Source organism: Carassius auratus, unplaced genomic scaffold (assembly GCF_003368295.1).
Source record: "Carassius auratus strain Wakin unplaced genomic scaffold, ASM336829v1 scaf_tig00050434, whole genome shotgun sequence".
Classification (NCBI taxonomy): Eukaryota; Metazoa; Chordata; class Actinopteri; order Cypriniformes; family Cyprinidae; genus Carassius; species Carassius auratus.
The window spans coordinates 1-25,397 of record NW_020527158.1 but is presented as its reverse complement, the minus strand read 5'-3'; the positions used below and the strand labels follow the sequence as shown (position 1 = coordinate 25,397).

General features: G+C 37.3%; 1 pseudogene; it reads left to right on the top strand.

The window, feature by feature from the left end:
• Positions 1 to 97: 97 nt before the first annotated feature.
• LOC113089592 (protein hinderin-like) lies at positions 98 to 23,404 on the top strand (annotated as a pseudogene).
• The last annotated feature ends 1,993 nt before the right edge of the window (positions 23,405 to 25,397 follow it).

The window sequence follows — 25,397 nt, the reverse complement described above, 5'->3', positions numbered from 1 at the left end:
TTGACCAATAGTATCTTAGATAGGCGGTTGTAGCAAGTGGGTGTTATCCAATCACACTAGCCAGAGATGAAAAAGAGGAGGAGCTCTTGCGCGTAATCTGCAAGTGGCGGTTGTTTCATGCAGTCTGTTGCTGAGGGCGTAAATGGTAGTGGATTTTACTGGATTCATGACAGTATCCTTATTTTTTTTCTCTCTAATTTATGTTCGATGAGTCTGTTTTAATTAGTTATTTTATTCTAATTTAGCAAGCATAAAGGTCAACCGTGGTACGTGGACAGTGTTTATGAGAAAGTTTATTAGCGGATTTGCATTGTCAGCTTAGTCGTAATTTGCATAAAGCTGCAGTTGACGTGACTTTACATTTACTGTACTGAATTTCATTTATATTATTAGAAATGAACATAAACCGCATTGAATTGTAACCCCTTCGCAATGTACAAGTGTACACATCTGAAATGTAGTACAGTATACCTTCAGTACTAGAGTAAAATGCATACAACTACATTACAATACATTATAGCAGCATCACATAACTGCCCTTTACCACGTTAAACGATTGGAGTAGCGTTACTACTGTATAAACGCTGCAGTCTTATTCTCTGTAATATATTTAACGTTAGACCTTTATCTGATAGGCATGTTGTTTCTGCTGTTTTCTTTGACTTGCATATAATCAGATGAAGAGCATCCCATGGTTTTTGTTACAGGTGAAACTTGGATTTATGTCAGTTTTAATGTTTTGGACTGATACTTTCAGATACTTATAATATCATTACTTGTTCATCATTCATTCTGACAACTCACGTTTGACATTTGAAAACTGTCACTCCCATGATCATCACTTAGGGAAGAGAGAGAATGCCAGTCTGAAGGTTGGGTCTGCAAGTAATTGAGAGGGAAATATAAAAAATGAGAGCTAGCGATATAAATTGGAAAAAAACAGTAATGCATTTGGCAATGCAATGTGCTGAGATGGTGGTCGGTAAAGCTTCAGATCAGAAGCTGTCTTCTGTTGTAGCCAAATTCAAGATCAGTGATGTTACACCTGCACCAGAACCAGACCTGGTTCCCTCTCTTCAGCTCAAGTGAGCATTGAAAAATATTTACAGTGTATGTGAGGTAAAGTGACTCAGTTGTTTGCAGGGATGCAAACTTGCCACAATTTGCTGATTGTCTACACTTTGAATCTTCATGATCCACCAACAAAGGTTTCCAAATTTGTAATGAAAATTGCTTATAAATCTGATTTTCCATGTTTTTGTTTTTTCTATTTAAACTCTCTATACATTTTCTTTTTATTACTATTATTATTAAATTATTTCAATTTTCATCAATATTCTATGTTCATATTAAATGGGTTCCATAAAAAAAAAAAAAAAACGGTGTCATTGTGGCCTGACAGCTGAAGTAGAGAAATATTTTTAAATCCTCATACTAAATGGAATGAAAATTCACATTTTTTTAAAGCTGACATTTAAAAACAAATCTTCCTCTCTACGGTGGTTGCATCTTTGTCACCTTTTTTTTTATACTCCTGATTAATTTGCATGCTTGTGTCTGTAATTAAATAAACCCTAATCATTTCATACACTACAGTAAAAAGTTAATTCTTTATGATTGCTAATTTCCACATGTTAAATAATAAATTTATCAACATTATGAAACTATGATGTCAAATGGAAGTATAAAAATTAGTGATTTTTTGTGTTTTGTGCCTTGAGTATTGCATTTCTGTATAAAGACATGTTAGGTTAAAAGTTGAAACTCATGTTTTCGTGAACATCCCATTTAAGTGAAGTGACATTCAGCCAAGTATGGTGACCCATACTCAGAATTTGTGCTCTGCATTTAACCCATCTGTAGTGCACGCACACACACACACACACGCGCACGCACATGCACACATAGCAGTTGGGGGTTCAGTGCCTTGCTCAAGGGCACCTCAGTCGTGGTATTAAGGGTGGAGAGAGCACTGTACATGCACTCCCCCCACCCACAATTCCTGCCGGCCCGAGACTCGAACTCACAACCCTCTGATTGGGAGTCCGACTCTCTAACCATTAGGCTACAACTTCCACTTAGAAATGCATCCAATCAGCAAGTCAGTAAAACAGATTAGTCAACTAATTAATTTCCGCAATGTGTTGTTTTACATATACTCTACAAATCTTAATTTTTGCCTAATTAATTTTGTCTTTATCAAACATCACCTCCATGAGCTAATATTTCCTTCAGCGAATGCAAATGTATTTCATAAATTCACAAGGTTATTTTTTAGCATGTACTAATAATCCATTGTTTGTTTATTTGATTTGTACATAACATGTTAAGAAATTTGTTTTCTATAGATGTGTGGAAATAAAATGTAAAAGTGTCTTATTTGGACTGTAGCCTCTCTTCAGCACTGCTCAAGCCAGAAGTAAGCCATCACTGAAGGATCTCTGCCCAGAGGGCAAGCTTCGGATTGAAAATCTCATCTAGGAGCTGGCCAGGTAAAGTCCTCTCATCATAGTGATCTGATACTTTTTCGACTGAATGAATGATTACCGTAGCCTTCAAGCCAATGTGATTTTCTGTGCATAGTGATCCAGCTGTGTGTCTGATCTGTTTCTTGTTTTTGTTTTCTTTTTCAGAGTCAGCGAAGAAAAAGTGGAATCTGTACAGAAACTCAGGGATGAACAGGAGACGTTTCAAAAAGAAATCCAACATCCAGAGCAAACAAACCAAATCATACAAGAGAGAGAAGGTATCCTTTTAAGACAAGCAAGGAAGCAGTAAGAATGATCTGGTTGAGTTTAAATGATGCCATCATTTGCACCAAATTAACATTGAATACATTTTAATGGCAAACACTTTGTGAAAGTCAGTTGGAGCCCTGTTTTTTCTGTTAATGGAAGCCATTATTTATATATTAAACATATATTAGCTGTTATGCTGTGTTCACACCAAACGCGAATAGAGCGTCTAGCGCGAATGATTTCAATGTTAAGTCAATGCAAAGGCGCGTTTACGCGCGTCTGGAGGTCTCGCGGCGCGAATGGGGCGTTAAGCGCGGCGCGGAAGACGCGAATTCGCCTCATTCGCGCGTCTAGTTCGCGCGAATGACGCGAATTGACGCGCGAATAGGGCGTTCCGCGCGAAACGCGCGTTAAGCGCGAAGGTGCTTTTTGTGCATTTAGCGTTTGACGCGAATTCGCGTCTGCCGCCCGAGTTGAAAAATTTCAACTTTGGCGTCAATTCGCGCCGCGTTAACCAATCAGGAGCCTGCTAGGAGTCACTCATTCAACAGTATGTTCCTGCAGCCTCCGGTTGTGCAGGGATACCCTTCGCCACTCATTCAACAAGGAGGAACGACAGATGTTGTCAGTGAGCAGTCAACCGGAGCTATATGACAAAAGTTCATATTTCTATAGAGACAGGAATAAAAAGGACATATATGTATATATAAAAAAACATATTAATAGATAAATTGAATAAAGGCCAATTGATAAGAAACGTTTCATTTTACCCCAAACGAATTATATTTTATCTTGAACCACTAAAGAGACATCAGAGCCAGCGGCAAATGTCAGAAGGTCTAGCCGAGCCAAGGCTGCTCTCGGCGGATACATGATGACGGAGCTCCCGCTGGTCGCATGGAGCTCATCTCCGAGATCGGCGAAACACATTTTTTTAAATAGACGCTGTCATTATAAATAAACCGCATATCTGAGTTTAAAACAACTACATTCTCGCCTGAAATACTTTTAAAACTACATTTCATGACACAGTAACAGTAATATTTCGAAAATTATCCGAATAAAAATGGCGGTTGAAAATGCTGCGTGAACTCAGCTGGCAGAAGCCCCCCCATGACGCGAATTCGCGTCTGTTGTGAAGTTAATTCCACGCGCGAATGAAGCGAATTACTCGCGCGAATGAAGCGAATGATCTCAAAATGGTCAAGCGGCAAACTAGACGCGGTAGACGCGAATTTGACGCTCTATTCGCGTTTGGTGTGAACACAGCATTATGGTCCCACTTTATATTAGGTGGCATTAACTACTATGTACTTACATAAAAAATAAGTACAATGTACTTATGTGTTCATATTGTATTGTAAAACACTTTTGCTGCTATTGAGGTGGGATAGGGGTAAGGTTAGGGAGAGGGTTGGAGGTTTGGGTAAGTTTAAGGGTGGGTTAAGGTGTAAAGTATGGGTCAACAGTGCAATTATAAATGTAATTACAGAAATTAAATACAGATGTAATAACATGTCGTTTTTTTTTTTCAATACAAGTACAATGTAAAAACATGTATGTACACAATAAGTACATTGTACTAAATTATTAATTAAAATGTAAGTACATAGTAGTTAAGGCCACTTAATATAAAGTGGGTCCGCTGTTATTCTTCTTGGAAATATCAGAATCATACATAACATATTCATTGCTATGTGAATTTTTCAAATTATTTGAATTAATGCATTACTGTTCAAATGTTTGGTATCTACAGTATTTTCTCCGTTTTTTTTTTTTTTTTTTTAAAGAAAGAAGCCTCTTATGCTCACCAAGGCTGCATTTATTTGATTAAAAATACAGTAAAACAGTCATATTGTGAAACATTATTAGAATAAAAAATAACCATTTTCTATTTTAATATTTTTTAAAATGTAATTTATTCATTTGTGAGCTAAGCTAAATTTTCAGCTGCCATTACTCCAATCACACGATCTTTCAAAAAACGTACTTACATAATTATACTGATTTGTTGCTTGAGAAACATCTCATATTATTTTCAGTGTTGAAAACATTTGTGCTGCTTAATATTTTTGAGAAAACCGTGATAAATTTTTTTTTCAGGTTGTTTTGATGAATAGAAAGCATTTATTTGAAATTGAAATCTGTTATAAATGTCTTTGCGGTCACTTTTGATCAATTTAATCCATCCTTGCTGGGTAAAAGTTTTTAATTTTTTAAATAAAAATTGCTGATGCCAAACTTTTGAATGGTAGTGTAATTCACAATGGGTTGACTCAGATTGTTGTGTATATTAGACTGACGGGGGCAGTGTTGTCTAACCAGTGGCTCTGTGTTCAGCCTAGTCCTGATATAACCACAGGATGTCATTGAGATGCATTTCTGAATTACACTTGCACTTGAAGAGGTGAGGATTCACTTTTCTTGGCATAATGTGTTATATTGGATGACACTAATATTGAATCTTTTCATTGAAGATGAATAGGCATGTGAAACAGACATATGACAAAGAGTATTCACACTGTGTTACATTTAATATTTACTCTTTTAGATGCCAGTTTTTGAGCTCAGGGTTCAGTCCCGTTCTTGGTTTGAGTTGAACTGCTTTTAATTTTCATTTGAAATTAAAAGAGCTGGCACCAATCACATGACCACTGAGATCGGCGTGGGTTTGCTTCTCTTGCCAACCTGTCATCTGGTTGGCACATCACAAACTTCACACCATTTGGATGCTCCCTTTTTTCCTTGCAGTTTTGCCAGCTTTGGTGATCTTGCTCTGGTTAAAAGACATGGCGAACCATCAGTTTTGCCCAACACTGTGAAATACAGTACGAAGAGCAATCGCAGGCTGCTACATTGCAGAATTGGCAGGAGAGATCAGAAATTAGGGGGGTTCAACTCAATTAAATGCACTTTGACTCCACGGCATGGCATTTAAAATCCAAAACTCCATTAAAAAGAAATTGTAGTGCAAGACAAACTCTACGAAAGCCCCCTGCGGAGACAGGACAGTCTCTAAAGCTATCAGACAGATGCTGGCCTCAAGGACCTGTTCTTAAAGGTTAAGGTTGACAGAAAAAGACAAACTGAGTTTTGAGGGTCTTTCTAGAATAATTGCATGCATCGTCTCCATCACATCTGCCAGGATTGCGAATATCAAGAAGAAATATCTCCATAGGAGGGGGGGAAATTATAAGTTACATTCTGTGCATATGAAGAATTTGAAGCTCGTGTACGGAATGAAATTAGGCATTCTACACCACATCTCTAAGCGGTAGATTCTATTACAGAGAAACTCACAATCTTTGTTCTTCACAAGGAATTTACGTCAGGATGCATGGAAGACACAAAGGAGAAGTTGAATGCATTCATCAATATCATTACTGTTATTGAAGTTTGCATGGTTGCTTTTCTGAATGTTGTGGATGGATCATAGGAGCACCATTCCCTTGTAATATTTAGTTTGACTAGTTCTGAATCCATGCATCCCGGTGGGATGAGATTAGGTGAGGTTTAAAGCTGCGGTAGGTAACTTTTGACGCTCTAGCGGTTAATAAACAGAACTGCTTGCGTCTTGCGGAAGAACATCGTAGCCGGAACTACTTCTCTCTGTTTATGTCTATGAAGAATCACAAAGGTACTGGGTTACTCCGCCGCGGTACCCCCGAAGCAATCTAAAATAGTCCGAATATAAACACTTATTATAGGTGCAACCTAGTGATTCAGGACAAGTTAAAAACACGGTTTTGAAAATGGATTCATGGTGTACTCGGTTATTATATACATTTTTCTACATTTTGAACACAAACAAAGTTACGGACCGCAGCTCTGATTGGTTGTTTCTTACCGGGAGCGATGCATTTCTGCAAATGGCAATAGGACCACTGGGAGGAGCCAGAGGAGCTTGATTTTTTCACAGATTATCTGTCTCATATTCTACTGTCAGGACATAATGATATAATGACAGGTTTAACAAATATGAAAAAAATATATTTACACAAAAGTTAGCTACTGCAGCTTTAAACTCTCACAGAAATGCCACTTAATTGCAAACACATTGCTTGCATATTGTTTATGACCAATTAGTTTTGTAGACACACTAATAATTGGAAGTAATAAACCACATGCTTGCAGCAAATGAAGTCTCATGATATATAAATAATCAAATCATTAGTGGCTTGGTGAGTTATTTAAATTGAAGCATGCGGTTGTGTGAACTGTCCTATCGATTTACATCTCAACCTACAAACGCAAACCAACCGGCCGAGAAGCCCCGTAAAATATTCTTCTCGCCACAATTTTGTTCTACCTTGAGGTGGATTTCATTATTTTATTTCTGCGGCAGCTGACAGGGGAGTGAATCATGTTGACAGCGGCTGTCTGAAATATCGAATGCAAACTCTGATTTTGTGTATTTTTGGACAGGGGGTGGAGACACACCGTGCCTGCAGCTTTCTTTTCTCCTGATGTAGGCCCTCGGAATGAGCTCTGATTGGCCGGCAGCCAGCAGAGGTGCCTGCGCTGCGGGAAGCGGGAGAGAATCTTATCAGTCCCGCTCCAGTCGCTCCAGATTACCAGGCGTTGAGCGTTCCCACACTCCCTTCTGTTAATGTATTAATATGTGTGTTTCCGCCTAACCTGTCTATCAGAGTATCAGAAGCAGGGTAGATGCCTATGTGCGATGCGCTCTATCTACGAGACGGGCTCTCTGTTCTCTTTACAAATGAGAGGCCTATTTATGAGTTCTTGTTGAACAGTTACTCATTTCATACCTGCTATTACACAGTGGTTTGACATCCAGCTGTTCATGAAGGACAGTGTTTGTTGGCACTTCAGGATTTGATATCCCTTTCAATCATTTAATTTTAGACAGTCAATTATCTTGAATGAGCTACAATAATAAACTGTGAATTTAGGTTAGATATTTCCACCTGCATCCTTAACAAAGACGTAAAGGGTTAGTTCTCCCAAAAATTAAAATTAGGCTGCGTTTTACTCTCCCCTGAGGCATTCTAGGTGTAAATGACTTCTTTCTTTCAGACGGATCCAGCTGGAGTTATATAAAATATTGTCTTTGATCTTTCAAGCTGTTTCATGGCACTCAGTGGGTGTTGCATTTCTTCTGTCCAAAAGAGGTGAAATGAAAAGCGCCCTTCGCAAAAAGAAAGAGTCTCACACAGTTCTGGAGGATGAACAAAGGCTTCCTATAGCGAATTGATACGTTTTTGTAAGAAAAATATCCACACAGAGGCTACGCATTTTGAACTCAAAGTACGCTGGTACGATTTGTCACTCTAAACTACTCAAAAAAAGATGTAGCGACACCTCTGTCCACTCCAAGCGGCAACCTCCCGCTTTCTTTCATGAAGCCAACAATGAAGTGTTTTAAACTGTAAACTGTAACTGTAAAAGTAATTTATTCCTGTGATGGAAAAGCTGCATTTTCAGCATTATTACTCCCATCTTCAGTGTCACATGATCCTTCAGAAATCATTCTAATATGCTGCTTTGCCGCTAAAGCATTTTTTATTATTTATGCTGAAAACAGTTGTGCTGCTAAGTATTTTTTGGTGAAACCATGATATATAGTACAGACCAAAAGTTTGGACACACCTTCTCATTCAAAGAGTTTTCTTTATTTTGATGACTATGAAAATTGTAGAGTCACACTGAAGGCGTCAAGGGCTATTTGAGCAAGAAGGAGAGTGATGGGGAGCTGCGCCAGATGACCTGGCCTCCACAGTCACCGGACCTGAACCCAATCGAGATGGTTTAGGGGTGAGCTGGACCGCAGACAGAAGGCAAAAGGGCCAACAAGTGCTAAGCATCTCTCGGGGAACTCCTTCAAGACTGTTGGAAGACCATTTCAGGTGACTACCTCTTGAAGCTCATCAAGAGAATGCCAAGAGTGTGCAAAGCAGTAATCAAAGCAAAAGGTGGCTACTTTGAACAACCTACAATATGACATATTTTCAGTTGTTTCACACTTTTTTGTTATGTATATAATTCCATATATAATTCCACATGTGTTAATTCATAGTTTTGATGCCTTCAGTGTGAATCTACAATTTTCATAGACATGAAAAAAAGAAAACTCTTTGAATGAGAAGGTGTGTCCAAACTTTTGGTCTGTACTATATATCATGGTTTCACCAAAAAATACTTAGCAGCACAACTGTTTTCAGCATAAATAATAAAAAATGCTTTAGCATGTATATATCTTTAGCATGTATATATCTTTACTTTTGATCAAATTAATGCATCCTTGTTGAATAAAGGTATAAAGTTCTTTCAGATAAAACAAACAAATAAACAAAATCTTACTGAACCCAATAATTTTAATGTTAGAGTGTTAGTAATGTTTTGAGTACAGAATCAACTTTATTCTGCTTTAGTTACTAATATTGGGTTAAAACAAAAGCAGATGGAATTTGCTAATTTGAATCATTTTTATTGCATTTCTAATTAGCATATGAAACCGGTAATTGGGGGAAATTAGAACCAATCACTCTCTTGGCTCTTAACTTACTTTTTATAGTCTGGTATATTTAATACTTCAATAATCGGAAATGGAACATTTACACAGAGTTAGTAATTAGTAGTAATTGTATAGCTAATTTTAATTACAGACTTGCTTCTCATTCAAACTGACAGCACTGAATCACTGGTGTCAGTCAATCAAATTTATTATAATACAAATACACATATATGTTGGAATACAGAAAGTAGTATATCATTTAGCAAAATGTTCCCAAATTTAAGATGCAAAGCAAAAGCATGCAACAAAACAAACTGAAGAGCTTCTATGACCCATATGACTTTCTTCTTTTAGAACCCAAAAGAAGATATTTCAAGACAACACTGGACCCCATTAACTTTCATTGTATGGACAAAAAAAGGTGTTCTAAAAAGAACATGTAGGTCTGAAATATCATGGGTGAGTATATGATGAAAGTAAATCATTCAAGTAAACTGTTCCATTAATGTACCATATTGCTTGGCAACTGTGAAGAGATTATTATAAATACTATACATACAAATACTATATTACTTAAATAATTTATTGGACATTAGTGTCCTGGTTCTTTCTTTAACCAATAATCCACTGTAATTATACAGCTTCACATTGACACCCCCCTTTTACCATAGTAAGACTCGCTAGTGCATGGCCTCTTGTGGGTTAATTTGGTTCCATTTTCTTTTTGCATTGTGCAGTCTTCTGGAGATTTTAATACTAGCCTTTGTTTTAAGTTAAGATTTACCACTCTTATCTTATGGGTATTGGATTGAGAGGCTCCTGAGCAGAGGCTGGATTTAGTGCGTATTGACATTGTAATAACAGAGATATGAGGACTATAAATAATCTCTGTAACGCTTAACTTTCATTCGGTTTGGTCTGTGTTGCCCCTCTCGAGTTCCTGGGCCTTGAGGTATTCTGATGATTGCTGAGCGGTTGTGCTCTACAGCCAGGCTGATTATTAAAAAGAAAGACCAAAAAATAGTCACTTTCCATCATTGCTTTCCACTTTGGAAAATTAGATCTACCGAATGGATTTCTGCAGAGCCTGTGAGAGTAAGCAAGCGTACATCACGCTTTCATTAGTCGGCACAGTCACCGTGGCTGTGGTTCTGCTCCAGATCAGTTGAGTTCTGCTCAATGCTGCATGTGTGCCAGCTCTCTCTGTCTCATAGCCTGGCATCCTGCCCACCCCTGCCCAGCCAGACACAGATGGAGAAGTGTGTGAAGCCCTCGCCTGAAGAAACGCTTTTGTCTTTTCTCAGTGGTGCTGCTGTTTCTTCTCACTTTCTTCTCTGTCTGTGCACTTTTTCAGAAAGTCACAAACATGACTCCAGGTATTGGCGGCTGGGACCCAGCCAGAGAGACTGAAATGTCAGCAGCCAGAGAAGAAGTCAAACCGGTCTCCTCTTTAAGGACACTGGACAACCGAGCTCTCTGTGGGGGAAGTTTTTAATGCTTTGTAGCTTTTCCTGTTATACCCCATGTTATTCAGTTAAAAATTGTAGTTTAGGATGTTTAGATTGTACCCTTCCAGTTGTATTATAAGGGTTTTTCTTTTATTTTCTCTTTTATTTCACCGAAACCTTGTGAATTTGTTTTTCTGCATTTTCTGAAAAAATAAATGAATTGCATACAAACAAATTTGCATGGTAATCTGTTAAAAACAAAACAAAACAAAAACAACAACAATCAGCCACCAGCATTTAACCAGCATTTTTAAGAACTACATTAATTACTGTGGTTTTATACCATATTCAAGGTTGGTACTTTTTGCCAACTATTTATAAAAAAAAAAAAAGAAATTATATATATATATATATATATATATATATTTTTTTTTTTTCAGAGCATGCGGTTTTAACTCTAAAATTACCTTTTATATTTTTTATTTAATTTATGTTTTTTTTTTTGTCACTCAGTTTGTTTAATCACTAAGTTGACTCACGGACCACTTGGAAATCTTTTGAGTTATTTATTTTATTTATATTTTTTAAGCACCCAGTCAACTCACAGAGCAGTCTCCTGCCTACTCAGCATTAGGTTGGCTACACTACAGTGGGTGAAATGGATTACAATGTCTGGTTTGGAGAGGCAGAGAGTTTTAGTCTTAAGTGGGAAAAGCGGCAGAGTTATTTAGTGCATGTTGACCCTTGACCCGCTGCACAGGCCTGCAGCAGCAGTACCGAGAGTGTCAGGAGCTGCTGGGACTCTATCAGCAGTACCTCTCCCAACAGAAAGAGAAACTCAACAAGTCTATCACCCTGCTCAATCAGTCCTGCTTCTAAAGAGAATGTGCCTGTGTGTGGTAGAGAGCGATAGAGAGAGGCCAGAAATGGCCTAAACTGAACATTAAACATTAGTTTTACATATATTTCTTTTTTTACCAGTAGTAATATACCATGATATATATACATACACATATAAACTGTTATATACACTTATAAACTGTAGATATGTATGTGTGTTATATTGACCTTGAACTATAATAGTGACTCACTGCAGGTTGTTCACTGCAGTAGAATTTTACCAGTAATTCCCTAAATTAGATCACGCTTATGTCCTTTTCCCAGCTACAGGTTATTATTATAATTATTATTTTATTTGTATTTGTCCCTCTGTCTTGGTGAGACTGCCAAGGTTGCACGAAACATGAAATGTCATTCATAACTCATTTTACGTCTGTAATATGACATTTAGAAGTGAAAAAGGAATTATATGAAAAAGATAAATGAAGGCCGCAGTTTAATTTTATCTATCTGAGGTTGTTAGGACAACAGCTGAATTTATTGCGCTGACAATTAAAAAAAAAAAAAAAAACGTATCCACCTTTTCTTGAATGCAGTTTCAACCGACTCCTTACATTTCTGGTCTCTGGAGTTTCTAGTGAAATTAAGGTATTTACGGAGTCGATGATATAACGTTAAATCTATGAAAATGGTTTTAAAAAGCACATGCAGAGTTTGTCCATGAAATGATGAGCACATACAAGCCATGCTCATTTTCTCTTGTATATATAGTATAAATTTCTTAAGTTTATTGCTGTTGCTGTGGCAGCCAACAGCAGCACAGCTTAACCATGCACACATTTTTATCTTTAGTTAAATTAAAAAAGTTTCAGTTTAATTATTTCAGTTGATATTTTTAACCCATTTTAACTTGGAGGCTGGAACACAACAGCATCCAAACAGAAATTAGAATAGATAATTACAGCATTCATCATTACTCAGGAAAAAGGTGGATATCTTTACACGTGTAAACTGAACTGTTAAAACCAATTTAAATTGGTTTAGATATAAAATAAAATCAATTTCTTAAATATATATATATATATATATATATATATATATATATATATATATATATATATATATATATATAAAACAAACTCTCCAAATCTGTGGGAACCTCCAGTTGTCTATTTTGTCTGCTTTCTGTTTATTAATCAACCAATCAACCTGCAGACTCATGACCACTCACAGATTTGTGATGCAAATCTTTCATGCTAACCAGTCACCCGTCCTGTCTGAACAGAGTAACGATCAGATATTTAACAAATATAAAGCCTAAATATCTGTCTTCCTTAATTGCTCAAAACTATCAGATATCTGGATTTTTTTTTTATAATAATGGTTCGTTGCTCACCGCAAGTGATTTGAAGTCAAAAAGTATTTGCCTTAAAATGTGTTGAAGGTGAATTTGTTACAGAAGCGCTGTTTTGATGGCTCTAGTGGTGATGCTTTTAATGGGGATGGATTTAGAGAAGCAGCCTCTCAGAAAGGGGTTTTGACATGCTGACACTTTAGCATCTTTAGCTGTTAACCTGTCAGCACACTAAAACGCTCTCAGAGAAGTTCCATCTGTAAATGCATCCCTTTCAAAGCACTGTCATTAAAAATATTAAAGCTAAAACAAAACAAGAAAACTCACAAACCAACACTAAAAAAAACATTGTTTGAGTTTAGATTGTGCCCCCTGCGCCCCCTCCATCTTAAGCTTGTATAAGGGAAATGAGCTTGTCCTCTCTGAAACCTTGGCTGTGAGTAATGTATGTTTACATGCTCCATGACCTCCTCTTGAATTAGTCAGCTGCCCATGTCTATACCCTTAGAGGCGGACAATTCTCCTTTGTTCTGAGTGTTTATCTCATTGGGGATTGACCTTGGGTTGTTCTGTCCTCTTGGGATGAGCCCACTCCTCCGACTCCCTTGAGTAAAACCTGCCTTTGTGGCCACATTATTAAATGGTCAGAGGTGATGTGTATTCTTTCTGTGCCTCTGCGCTGTCCCACAGGTTCCTAGCAGTGAGGGGGCCCCTGGGAGGTCTTGGGGTGAAACAGGAAACTGCTTTAGATGGATCTTACTTGTACCTCCCTTCATCAGGAAACAAAACTAAGAGAGGCGGGTCAGTGAAGGGTGCTCATTCTTCGTCACACCAGTCACAATTCTGAAGGTTGGCGTAGTAAACCCAGCTTCTCCAACAGGGAGCCCTCAGTTTGTGATGGCCTGAGGCTGCTTGGCATTTCTGAACCCAAGTGCTCTCATCAGTGCCACAGAGTGGATAATGACAGCATGTGTGCTGCTAATCGAATTGGTCTAGCGCCACCACCTGGTTTGGAGAACTGGGAGGAGAAACAAAGGGGTCTGCTCCTGCAGAAGAAACAGCTGGAGATGGAGAGGGAGAGAATTCAAGCTTTTCATTGTCTCTCTCTTTTTTATTCAGTGATGAATTAAAAGGAGTCACATGCTTTACAGGGAAATGTTCAACAACCATTAAGTAACATACAGTCACAGCAATACACATTGAGTATTGAGAAGCCTGTACCCAAACTTTCACAAGGTATGTCCACAAGAAATTATGTTGAAAATGTTATACCTTTCTGCTTTTTACGTTACCTCCTTAATTGGAAATTTGCCTTACCTCATTTCAATATCTCTAATTTTCTCCCTTCAGAGATCTCCATTACCAAGAAGGATATGGTCAACTCTCCTGTGCCTCCACAAAGCTTTCAGACATCTGATCTTCCTCCCTTTGGCCTTCCCAGCACCCCACAGTCTTCCAGGTGAGTTAAGGTGTCCCTCAGGGTGCTGTCTGCGGTCCACTCTTTTTGTCCTCTGCCATGGCTGGGTTTCTTCATACACTCATATAAGTCATTCCAGCCTGTCTAGTTCCGGCCCAGCTGCCTAACAAAAACAATGTGTTTTTACCCACCCTTTCTGTATTTTTAGATGAGCAAAACATTAAATTTTGGCACTTGACATTTCAGTCACTCAACTACCACTTTTTGTAGAGAGGCTGCTGTTGCAATTTAAAGATTGCTGGGTGCTTGAGGGAAGCCACTCTCAGGAAACTCAATGAAAAGACTTATACAAGTAAATACAATTGAACAAGTTAAATTCAAGGAGGAGTGAAAAGAGGGAAATGACAGTAATTTTGTCTCAACAGCGCAATAGGGGCCAAGCCTTTGTATTAATTGTGTTCTTGGAGTCCCTGCCTCTGTGATAGTGCTTTCTTAATTCACAAAGGTTAAAAAGGAAAAGCGGTGAGATCAGTGATGTAAGGGGGAATCTGAATAAACAGGGAAAAGAGAAGAAGTGAAGGAAGAGAGATAAAGAGGAAGCTGGTCTGGGCTGAACACTGTATGAGGCCTGTTTGATGAGTTAAATGAAGATTTTTGCCGGCCAGTGCTGAGGCTGACAGGAGCCAAGCTGAGTCCCATTAGCTGGTGTAGCAGGGCCCAGCAGCAGGTGTAATTGAACCGATTCTTCCAGCCCGAGCCGAGTACACGCCTCCCTCAGCTTAATGAGGAAGAGTGAGTCAGTGAATGAATTACTGACCGCTAGCTCGAGACACACTCTGGGATAGGGAAGGAAATTCATTAGCGTTTTCTTTTAAATTAAAATGGTAATTAATGTGACTGCATGTCTTTTTTCCCTTTTTACCCCACAGCGAGAGCATGAGCATGTCTCGTTTAACGTATCTCTGAAAAATTCTGATTATTTGTAAGTCATTTGTAAGCCATATTTTCTTTTCTTTTTTTTCTTGGAGAAAATGTATTGACTTCAGAAGTAATTGGCTTTTTTCCCCCTCTGTTATATGTTATAGTGAATATTTTGCATTAATATGCTCCTTTCTGTCTCAGACGTTTCATTACCGAGACAGAAATTTAACAGGGGCTGGAAAATTAGCCTGCTTTGTGTGCAGCTATGAAATTTGTGGGTGGCATACCAAGAGAATGTCAGAACTGACAGGGAGTTGAATATTCGCATATGCATAATATGTACCAGGGAAGTTGAGATGGGCCAAATGTGAACTAAGACCAGGGCAGAGATGTTTCTCTTAATGAACAGGCAAACTGTTGAATTTCAAGTGGCCATTCCGGATTCAGCTTACATTGTGAAATCAAGCTGCTTTGATATCAAAGATACGTGATAAAGGCAATGGAATGATTTTAAGTTACATATTTTACTGAGTTACACATATTTACTTAGAAAAGTCTCTAAACTAGGTTAAATTGCTCAGATGCTAGGAAAATTATATATATATATATATATATATATATATATATATATATATATATATATATATATATATATATATACATAAAACATGCAGTTATAATTAATTATATGCAAGTCATAATTTGATTTAAAAGGACACATTTGGCTTGGTTGGTAAAGCATTATAGGAAACCTCCCTCCCACACTGATACCAAACATGAACTCTAACCAGATGACCATGTTTACGTCAACCAGCTCTATGGAAAGTTTATATATGGAAGATGAATATTTTATTGTTGCCCACCATCCGGAAGGTACTTTTGCATTATTCAAAACCAAACCTGATTTGAAGAAATCAATGAAGTTTGTCATTTTACAGTTTTATTCAATAATTTATTTATTTATTTAAGAAGCCAGAGGTTGAACAACTTCTGGTCTCAAGGTCTGGCCCGGGTCTGATGTTGCAGGGACATGCCCTCAAGGAACAAGTCAATACCCACAAGCCCACAATAAATCTATAGACGAGTGCTTTGTTACTATGATTTTGCTTAAAAGAAAAAAGATGCCCAGGGAAAAAGAACTCAGGTTAATGAAAATGATTATGGATATCTGCTGTCTGCAAGAGATCATAACATTTCACTCAGTCTGAGATGGGTAGTTTTCTTTGATTGGCAGTATCCTTGGGGTGTGTGAACTCGAGCGCCGTTTGTGGAGTTGAATGATTGAGGAGAGGTCTGTGTTATTACTTTTCTTAGCAACTTTTGAATTTAAGGTTTCTACATGGTGGGTGATAAATCTCTGTTCAGTATCCTTCTAGAGCAGTGGTCCCCAACCCCCGGTACCGGTCTGTGCGTCATTTGGTACAGGGCCGCACAAGAAAGAATAAATAACTTACATTAAAGCTGCAGTCGGTAACTTTTGGCGCTCGCGTCTGGCGGAAGAACATTGTAACCATTGTAACACTTATTATAATGGTACCGTAGTGATTCAGGAAAAGACAAAAACACGGTTTGGGAAAATAGATTCAAATATGCTAATAAAGTTGCATAAGAATACAGAGTGTATTCATGTTTATTACTATATTTACAATATACCACAGTTTTTATGCCAGTCGTATCATTTTATTTTGTTGTATTTATCCATCACACCTTAAAGCCCGGTCCGTGAAAATATTGTCTGACATTAAACCGGTCCTTGACGCTAAAAAGGTTGGGGGCCGCTGTTCTAGAGCACCTTAGAAACCAGATATCAGTGCTTTTGCAACTAACAATGTGCTAAAATGTTTTAATTTTTTTGTTTATTTATAATAACATTTAAATGAATAAATAAAAATTTCTACAGTGGGGATCGAAAGTTTGGGCACCCCTTGCAGAATCTGTGAAAATATGAGTAATTTTCAAAAAATAAGAGAGATCATACTAAATGCATGTTATTTTTTATTTAGTACTGTCCTGAGTAAGATATTGTACATAAAAGATATTAACATTTAGTCCACAAGACAAAAAAATTGCTGAAATTATTAAAATAACCCCACTCAAAAGTTTGGGAACCCTTGGTTTATATATTATATAAAAAAAAGTCATACCATCATGTTGGTTTTTAGCATGGGAAGCTCCTCACATTTCCTTTGGAAATATAAAAAGGAGAGTTGACTGTAAGTGTCACAGAAGGAGAAGTAGATGAATTATGCAGTCAGACAGATAAAACTCCACAACCTCTGCGAGAGTCGTCAAAACAGTACACTTATCAAACCACGTCCTCCTTTCAAATTACTTTCTTTTTAAATTAACCTCTTCAGTCTTGGGCCATCTTTTGTAAACTGCTCTTTCTTCTTTTTTATTGTGTATCTTATTCAAATATTTAGGGCCGGTTTGATAGAGGCGAAGTGAGAAATGTCAGTGCTCCTGTTTATTGCTTGTGCCTGTCTTCAGCTTACTATTGAATTGGAAGAAAATTTGCATGCAGTTTTGTCGGTATTTGCCGTTTTAGGACTCGTATATTACTGTTTGGGCTACAAATTTGTTTGGGCTCTCAGGCGTGACAGACATTTTTAATGAGAACAGTAAAATAACTGGAGTCTGGAAACTGATAAACTGTCTTTTGTTTGGAATTATTGAAGTAGAACCTGATTCTTTCTTCTACTCTTTTTCTGTATTTTACTTCTCCTCGCTCTCATTGATGTCAGTTGGAGTTTTGTATGCCCATGTTTGCAAAATGAGTTAACCTGTAGAGATTCTAGTATATTCTTTACTTTTGTATGGTTAAAAAAAAATCACCACCAAGCAAAAATTTCAGCCTGCTCTTAAAAAATATATATATCACAATTGGTTACTTCCAAGACAGCTTCACTGATTAGAAGTCACTTTTAAATTTTAATAACTAAATATGTTCTATTTTTATATGTATCATATATGTAATATTAGTATATGTTAATGGAATATTTTCTTTATTAAAATGGATATATATTTTATTAGTTCTCTTCAATGTTCTTAAATGACTGCAGTTGTACCGCTCACCTCTACTTTTCTATTTCAGTCATCTTGAACTCTGTTCCCAACCCCTACTGATCCATTGCATGAACAGATAACATTTGGGATTAGCAAACCTCCTCTTAAGTGATATTAATGTCTCATGGTCATTCACCAGTGGACCTTGTGAAAAGCAATGAAAGCATTTGGGTAAATATGACTGCCAAACACATTAGCATTCTCTCCAGCAATTTCCTCCCAACGACGCCTTAACATACCCCTCCCCCGCCCAAACAACACATACCCCTTCCCTTGTTATAGATGGTGACCGGCGGTAAAAAATGCATTATTCATATCGGCAGTGTCGTCCGTTGATGGATGGCTGTTTGAGAGGCCTGTCCGTTAAATAAATCAACAAATAAAAATGCTAATTCTCGCATTTCAAGAGGGAGCCTTGCCAAAGTCCCACCCCATCAGCCATCCACTTTCAGTGTAAGCTCTGGTTCTCTTTCTCTTTCCCTCTGATGCAAATGTGTAAAAGTATTGTCGGATGACAATCGATTGTCATTCACCAAAATGACAAAATGATACTCCCGGATTGGAGATTACTATCATTGCTATAGGACTGGATACGAATTAAGCCTCGATTTAAGTTTCAGGTTTAAAAGCAAAAGAACATTAAGCAGCTTGATCTGTTATGATGTCATGAAATATTTGTTTTTTAAAAAAATAATTTTGTATGGAGTTGCACACTGACATTCATTGAGCAGGTCTCTTTCAGTTTTGTAACTGACTCTGTAATCTCTGGCAAATGAAACATACCTGACAAATATAGTGCAAAAGTTGTTTGTGTCTGTTAGTTTTAATCATCATTTTTGTAACATATTTATGTAGTAATTTCATTAAGGAAACTCCATTTATATAAAATAACTGCAACATCAAAAGTGTGTCCTCAGAAACATTCAGTGTAAAATTGCAGGAGTGAAATGAGACATATCTGATTATGTATCTATTACTGGAATATGGGTTGACAAGTTAACAGGGCAAAAACAGTATAAGAGAGGAAGTCTACATGAACTGTTTTATGCTATCGCTGAAATGAAGTTGGGTTTCAGGAATCGGTAATCTACAATGTTGTTACTTCTCACTAGGGCTGCATCTGGAAGTATCATGAGGGTGGCAACAAAGAAGAGGAGAAATACTTGAACTAAAATAATATGTTGACACTAAATTACCTAAAGCTGAAATAAAAATAAAACTAAATTGTGAGTTGAGTTTCCTGTGCACTTGATATAGTAATCTGAGTTGCTGCCTATGTTGGTTGTTTCAGATCAGTCCCTTGTGAAGAACCTTTCATATACATTAGGCAGTAGGCTGCAATACAGCTCTCTAGGGTTTGGACCAGGGGTCTCATTTATAAACGTTGCATACGCACAAAATAGGCATAGAAATTGTGTACGAAAATATTTTAGTGAGAACAATGATCAATGATGCGCACTTACTTCGATATTATAGCAGACACTGCTGGATTCAGTGGGCGAACAGTCCATCGTCCGGTTTGAATAGGTCCAATGATAATAGTTAACTGTACAACCGCAGCTGCACGGAGGTAGGCATCTCCACAACATTATGAAAATAACACTATATTTGAAGGATACAACTTGAAGGAAATGGTAATTTGCATGTTTTCTTTTTAAAATAGGCTACTTTGTCAGTGACGTGCCGAGTCAGACAAATCGATTTAAACTGGAATAAATATAGGCTAAAAATTGCTAAAATATATTCACCTTATCAGCAAAACTGCATGAATTTGAATTGTTTAAACAGTTGAAATGCTATTTGGCCATTGGAAAATAATTAGACCAGCTCTATTCTAAAAAAAAATTCTGAGAACTATTATATACGGTTTTGTTTTTATGGATTTTTATTATTATATACTTATGCTAAATCATATAATAAAGATTGTGCATGGCACAAATGGCATTTATTGTCCGTACCTCATATTTTTTTAATGTCTTGAACCTTTAACAGTTTTAAATATGGTGTTACATGGATGGGAATATGCAGGGAAATGATATGCAGATGATGTTGTGCATAGAAAAACTAGGCGTTGTAAGCTCCATATATGCTGATTATGGGGAGGAGTCAGGGTGGTGATGCACGTACGCACAATCTTCCACTGACTGGGATTTATAAAGGGATTTTCGCACAGGTTCTTTAAACTTTTGTCCATATGCAAAATCTAGCTTTTGTGCATATGTACACTTTTAGGATGAAATCTATGGAGAGTTTTGTAAATGAGACCCAAGAGCTTTTGTTTTTGCCTGATGGCAGTAGGCAGAGCAGCCAGTATAGTACAGCATATGTTGGTTTGTTAATGGTGAATGGTTGCTGCCTCCAGAGTTCAGGGTCAGAACTGTAACAGTGGTTAACAAACTGTCCTGGGTCCAGGTGGTCTAAGGACCAGCTTCTCAGAGGTCCTCGCAATGTGTGAAGTGAGATCAACTGGTCTGTGGTCCTCAGGGAACCGGGGGTTTCCGATCTTTGGCAGTGGAACAATGCAGGATGTCGTCCAGAGCTAGGGCACCTTCATCAGTCCCAGCATGAGAGAGAACAGGTGCTCAGGAACCCCACTGAGCTGGCTGTGTGAACATGTGTTCAACACTCTGGGGATCAATCCGTCAGCTTCAGAACTCATCTTTACCTTTGCAGAGATTCACCAGTTTGCTGTTCAGTTCACTCAGTCCTCACCTGGTCAACAGAAATAGACAGTGGAAAGGTGGGAGAAGTTGGCATCATTTTAGATTTTAAAGGGATAATTCACCTGAAAGTGAAGAGTTTATCATCATTTGTTCTTCCTCATGTTGTTTCAAAGATTGTTCGAAGATTGTTCTGGCTGCCTTTTTTTTTTTTTTTTGCAATGAAAAGTGTTTGGGTTGCAAACCTCAAAAATGACTACATTTACTGTTGTAAATTTCATTGGCAAAATCCAGTTATTTCAGTAGGTGATCAGTAATTTTGCACGAGGGTAAAATATTTTACCACGCTGATTTCGCAATGGGTTCAAGTTGGTCACGTGGATACATTTACCTTGAACAGTCTTCATTGCTTTATTTCTAAATTATTGACTACTGACTCTTTTGCCTGTGAAATTTATTAGAAATGACTGCAGCTTCAAAGTAATGTCTATACTTACTATATTCTTTTGAAAAGAGTCCTTTAGTTTACTTTTTTTTTTTTACCTGTCAAATGTCCTTTTTAGGTTTTATCATATTTAGTCAAACTATTATAATTTTTTTTGCTTAGTCAAGTTTTAATTGCCAAAGTCTGACAATTTTTGTCTAGTTTTGAAAATAGTCAATGAAAACATGGCATAATTTAGTCATTCTGCATAATTACAATTATTTTGCTCAGTTTTAATTGCGATTTAATGTTCATAATTGCTGTAATTTAAGATGTTTCAAAAGAATTATTGAACTTTCACCTATAGGCACAAATTAAGAGAATATCAACTCATGGTTTATTTTCCCTTACCTAGTTTCCTGATTTATTTTTTATTTTCATTTTTTTAAACTACATTTTAGTCTCGTCTTTTTTCATCAGCAATATTGCGTTGATGATACACAGTGTTGGTTTGATGTCAATAATGGTCAGTTATGAGACACCCAAGAACCAATGACATGATGTCATAAATGTCACTTGGGCATGACACATCTTGATGTACCATATTTGAATGCAAGAATACTGTTATTGAGTGACTGGTCTAATACCTCTGTTCCAAAATCTAGTGTGATGCTTATATCCAAAGAGCATTTTAAAGCATTATAGATATTCTTTTCAACATAAGGTTAGACAAAAATGTAGGCAACATTCATATCTTAATAGTTCTTATTAAATTCATTAATAAAGTTCAGTAAAAAAAAAAAAAAAGGAGTTGCTGTCTCTATGTTCCAAATCAATCTCAGGTAGAAGGCAGCTAGGTTTTAGAACAAAGCTAAAATGTGTTTCCTGAGAAGTATGGAAGTTTTACATTGACAGTCTTTAATTTCTATTTACTTTTCTGTGGAAACATTTTGATGTGTAGCCGATGCTTTGATGAATTCAGACCCGAAAAGTGTCAGACATGAAGGAAGTAGTTGATGGCATGTGTCTCAGCATTCTGGGTAATCACCACTATCATGACTGTGAAGCAAATACTGCTTTCATATGTCAGAGGCACTCAGTGGATGACACCGTTTTCTGCCTCTCATAGCAGCCGAGATCCCTCAGAAACACACACACACACACACAGTCTTGTATGAATCTCTGTATGAATACCCACTCATCCCCTCTGCTGCATGGATGCAAATCAATGCTGTTTAGAATGAGCGGTGAATTATGTTAGCAGCATCAGTGGAGCGTGCTTTTAGAATTCATGTTTCATATCTGAAATGCGCGCGTCTGTATTTGATGAATAATTTATTAAGCACCTCGACTGAGGGATTGAATCTTTATTAACTTAATCTTTGTTTATTTATTCTTTTATTTATTTAGCTCCCTGCCCAGCACTAAGTTTTCCTTCCAAACTAGGACTCTTCATATGCACCCTAAGGCCACATGTTTCAAAGCCTGTGAACTCTGTTGTCTATTCAGATGCAACAATGTTGTTTTTATGTAGGGGAATCTGAGGATGCACAGCATTCTGAGTGATATGTAAATTGTCATGCTTTTTTTACACCCATTTGTCCACTTCTGTTTTGGTGTATAAAACAGCTAAATGACATTTCTGCTTAGTCCTGTTTTTTCTTTTCATTGCTGGGTTGAATGACTCTTTGAATTAGCAGTTAGACATTTTCAGCCCTGCATCCAACCCAGAAAAGTACAGAATCAATCAGTCACCGCACAGAGGAGTTACGTTGCCCCTCAATCCTCTCAGGAGACCCTTGTCTCTCCTTTTTGCCCCAGTCGGTCCTCTTTGCAAGACCTGGAGGAGAGTAAGATCTTTTTCATCTGTTGAAGTGTTAGAAAGGCGATTCAGGTTGATTGTTGGAATAATTGAATTTGAATGATCATTAATTATTAATGCACTCTTAATTCTGCCTTTGAAATGCGTTTAGTGTCTTGAAATAATTATGGTCTTAATTTTAAGATAATAAATAAATGGTTGTTTATTCAGTCACAGATGGTTGGACAGCAGCTCCATTAAAGTCCACAGGCCTTCCAAGGAACTAACTTGGCAACGTATACGTTTAAGAGCTTCTCAAGAACAGTTGCTGTGATCTGTAACGTGTAATTCTACTGTCATCTTGAGGAAATGAGAAATTCTCGTAAGAGTGACTTGTCATTAAGATATATTTCTAGGAAGTGCTGTTTTCCACAATAATCATGAGTCACAGGATTTTCTGCATATATTAACAATTTATTTGTATTTTTTTTTTAAAGCCTCGCCTCACTTTTCCTATTCCCCTGTTTTTCCAATATACACAGCATATATGCTTTTGATACTTCAAACTCGATCTGGGAGCATCAGTAGATGCAATGGGATTCAGCCGAACATCGCTCCAGGGCTATTGGTCTAATTTGATCTGAAGTGTTGTAAAGAAAGTTTCAGCGAAGCGCCCGTGGTGTGTGTGTTTGTGTGTAAACCCTCCACCTTTGAAGTGGTTTCAGAGTACATCAGTCGTGCCACAAATCCATAAAAGAGAGAAGAGATAAAAACAACTCATAAAAAGTCTTGCATAGAAATACAGCAGAAATGGGACAAGCATAATGCTGCTTTATTCTACACTGTGCTTTATTACTGGGCTTAAGCGGAAACGCGTCATTCAGTAAAATTACAAAAGAGAGTCTAGGACCAGAGAAAGGTGAAGTTGAGAACAGGGCAGGAGCTGCAGCAGTACTCCGACTGCTAATACAACTCAATCTCATTGTGATAGGCTTGGCATAAATCCACATATACTACCCAGCACACTCAAATGTGCTCAAAATGTCTGATTTTTTTCTTTCCTTTTTTTTTTAAACCCCATTTTAATGCAATGTTTCTTGTAAGTTCAAACACTTTCTGATGAGTTGAAGACAGTGCTAATGAAGAACGGCTATAAAACCAGAGTTGCTGAGAGTTTGATGGATTAGTGCAGTTTTTCTTCCTTTTTTTTCAGTGTTTGAAAAGCAGTGAAGCAAATCGGAGTTCTGACAGACCCATGGAATCGCAGAACAGAAGAAAAGCAGACAGTTCTAACAGGTGCAACGAAAACTTTTGACACCAGTCCTTCATGAGTTCTACATTCTCCATAAAGGGTTACCCTGATTCTGCCAGTTGCATTGTTCCATTGTGTCTCACGATACAAAGACATGTAAAAAATATATATTTTAAAAAGAATCATTTAAATGACAAAATCATATTCGGTGGGTTACAAACATAAAAATGTAAACCATTTAAATGATAAAGTACTTATATTTATTATTTTAAAATGAAGAAAATATTTAACAAAATAACATTTGAAAATATAATAATAATAATATACATAAATAGGCAATTAAGCATGTTTGCAGCATACCTGAAAGTGACATTAATGTTCGGATGATCTGAATGGGCTCTTACGTTCCACAATAGCTTACAACCATACTGCATCTCTAAGGACTAGAGTACACTGCTTTGATTCAGTGTTTCATTTTTTCTCTAAATTTTCCTAGTCATCCAGTCTTTCTAGATACAAGTAAAAACTATAAAATATGCAAACCTATATACAGAGGAACAGGCAAAAAAGAGAAAAATTTACAGTATATTCAGTAGTTCATGTATATACTATATATACTTATAATAAAATTTCTGTTATGTCTTGTCGGTTTTGTCATCTCTAATTGCCAGATTTGCTATGTAAACAGTTGCAGCTGAAACGGTTACAATGGCGAAGATGATGAGCGCGAGACAGACGTTGAACCGAAAGGGGATAAAGACAGGTGACATTTAAATCCAACAGACGGAATGCATATCCTGCAAAAGATCCTGGAATACCTGAATGATCATGGTCGGAAAGATCTAGAAGGCAAAATACGACACTCTCGGAACCCGTCTGAAGACGCGTCGATTCAGAACTGGATTCGCCTTCGAAATGAGGTGAATAGACTACTGCTTTTTACCCTCTATACAGACGCTTTACTCTTCGGTAAAGCGAATTAACCAGCTCTGAAATGA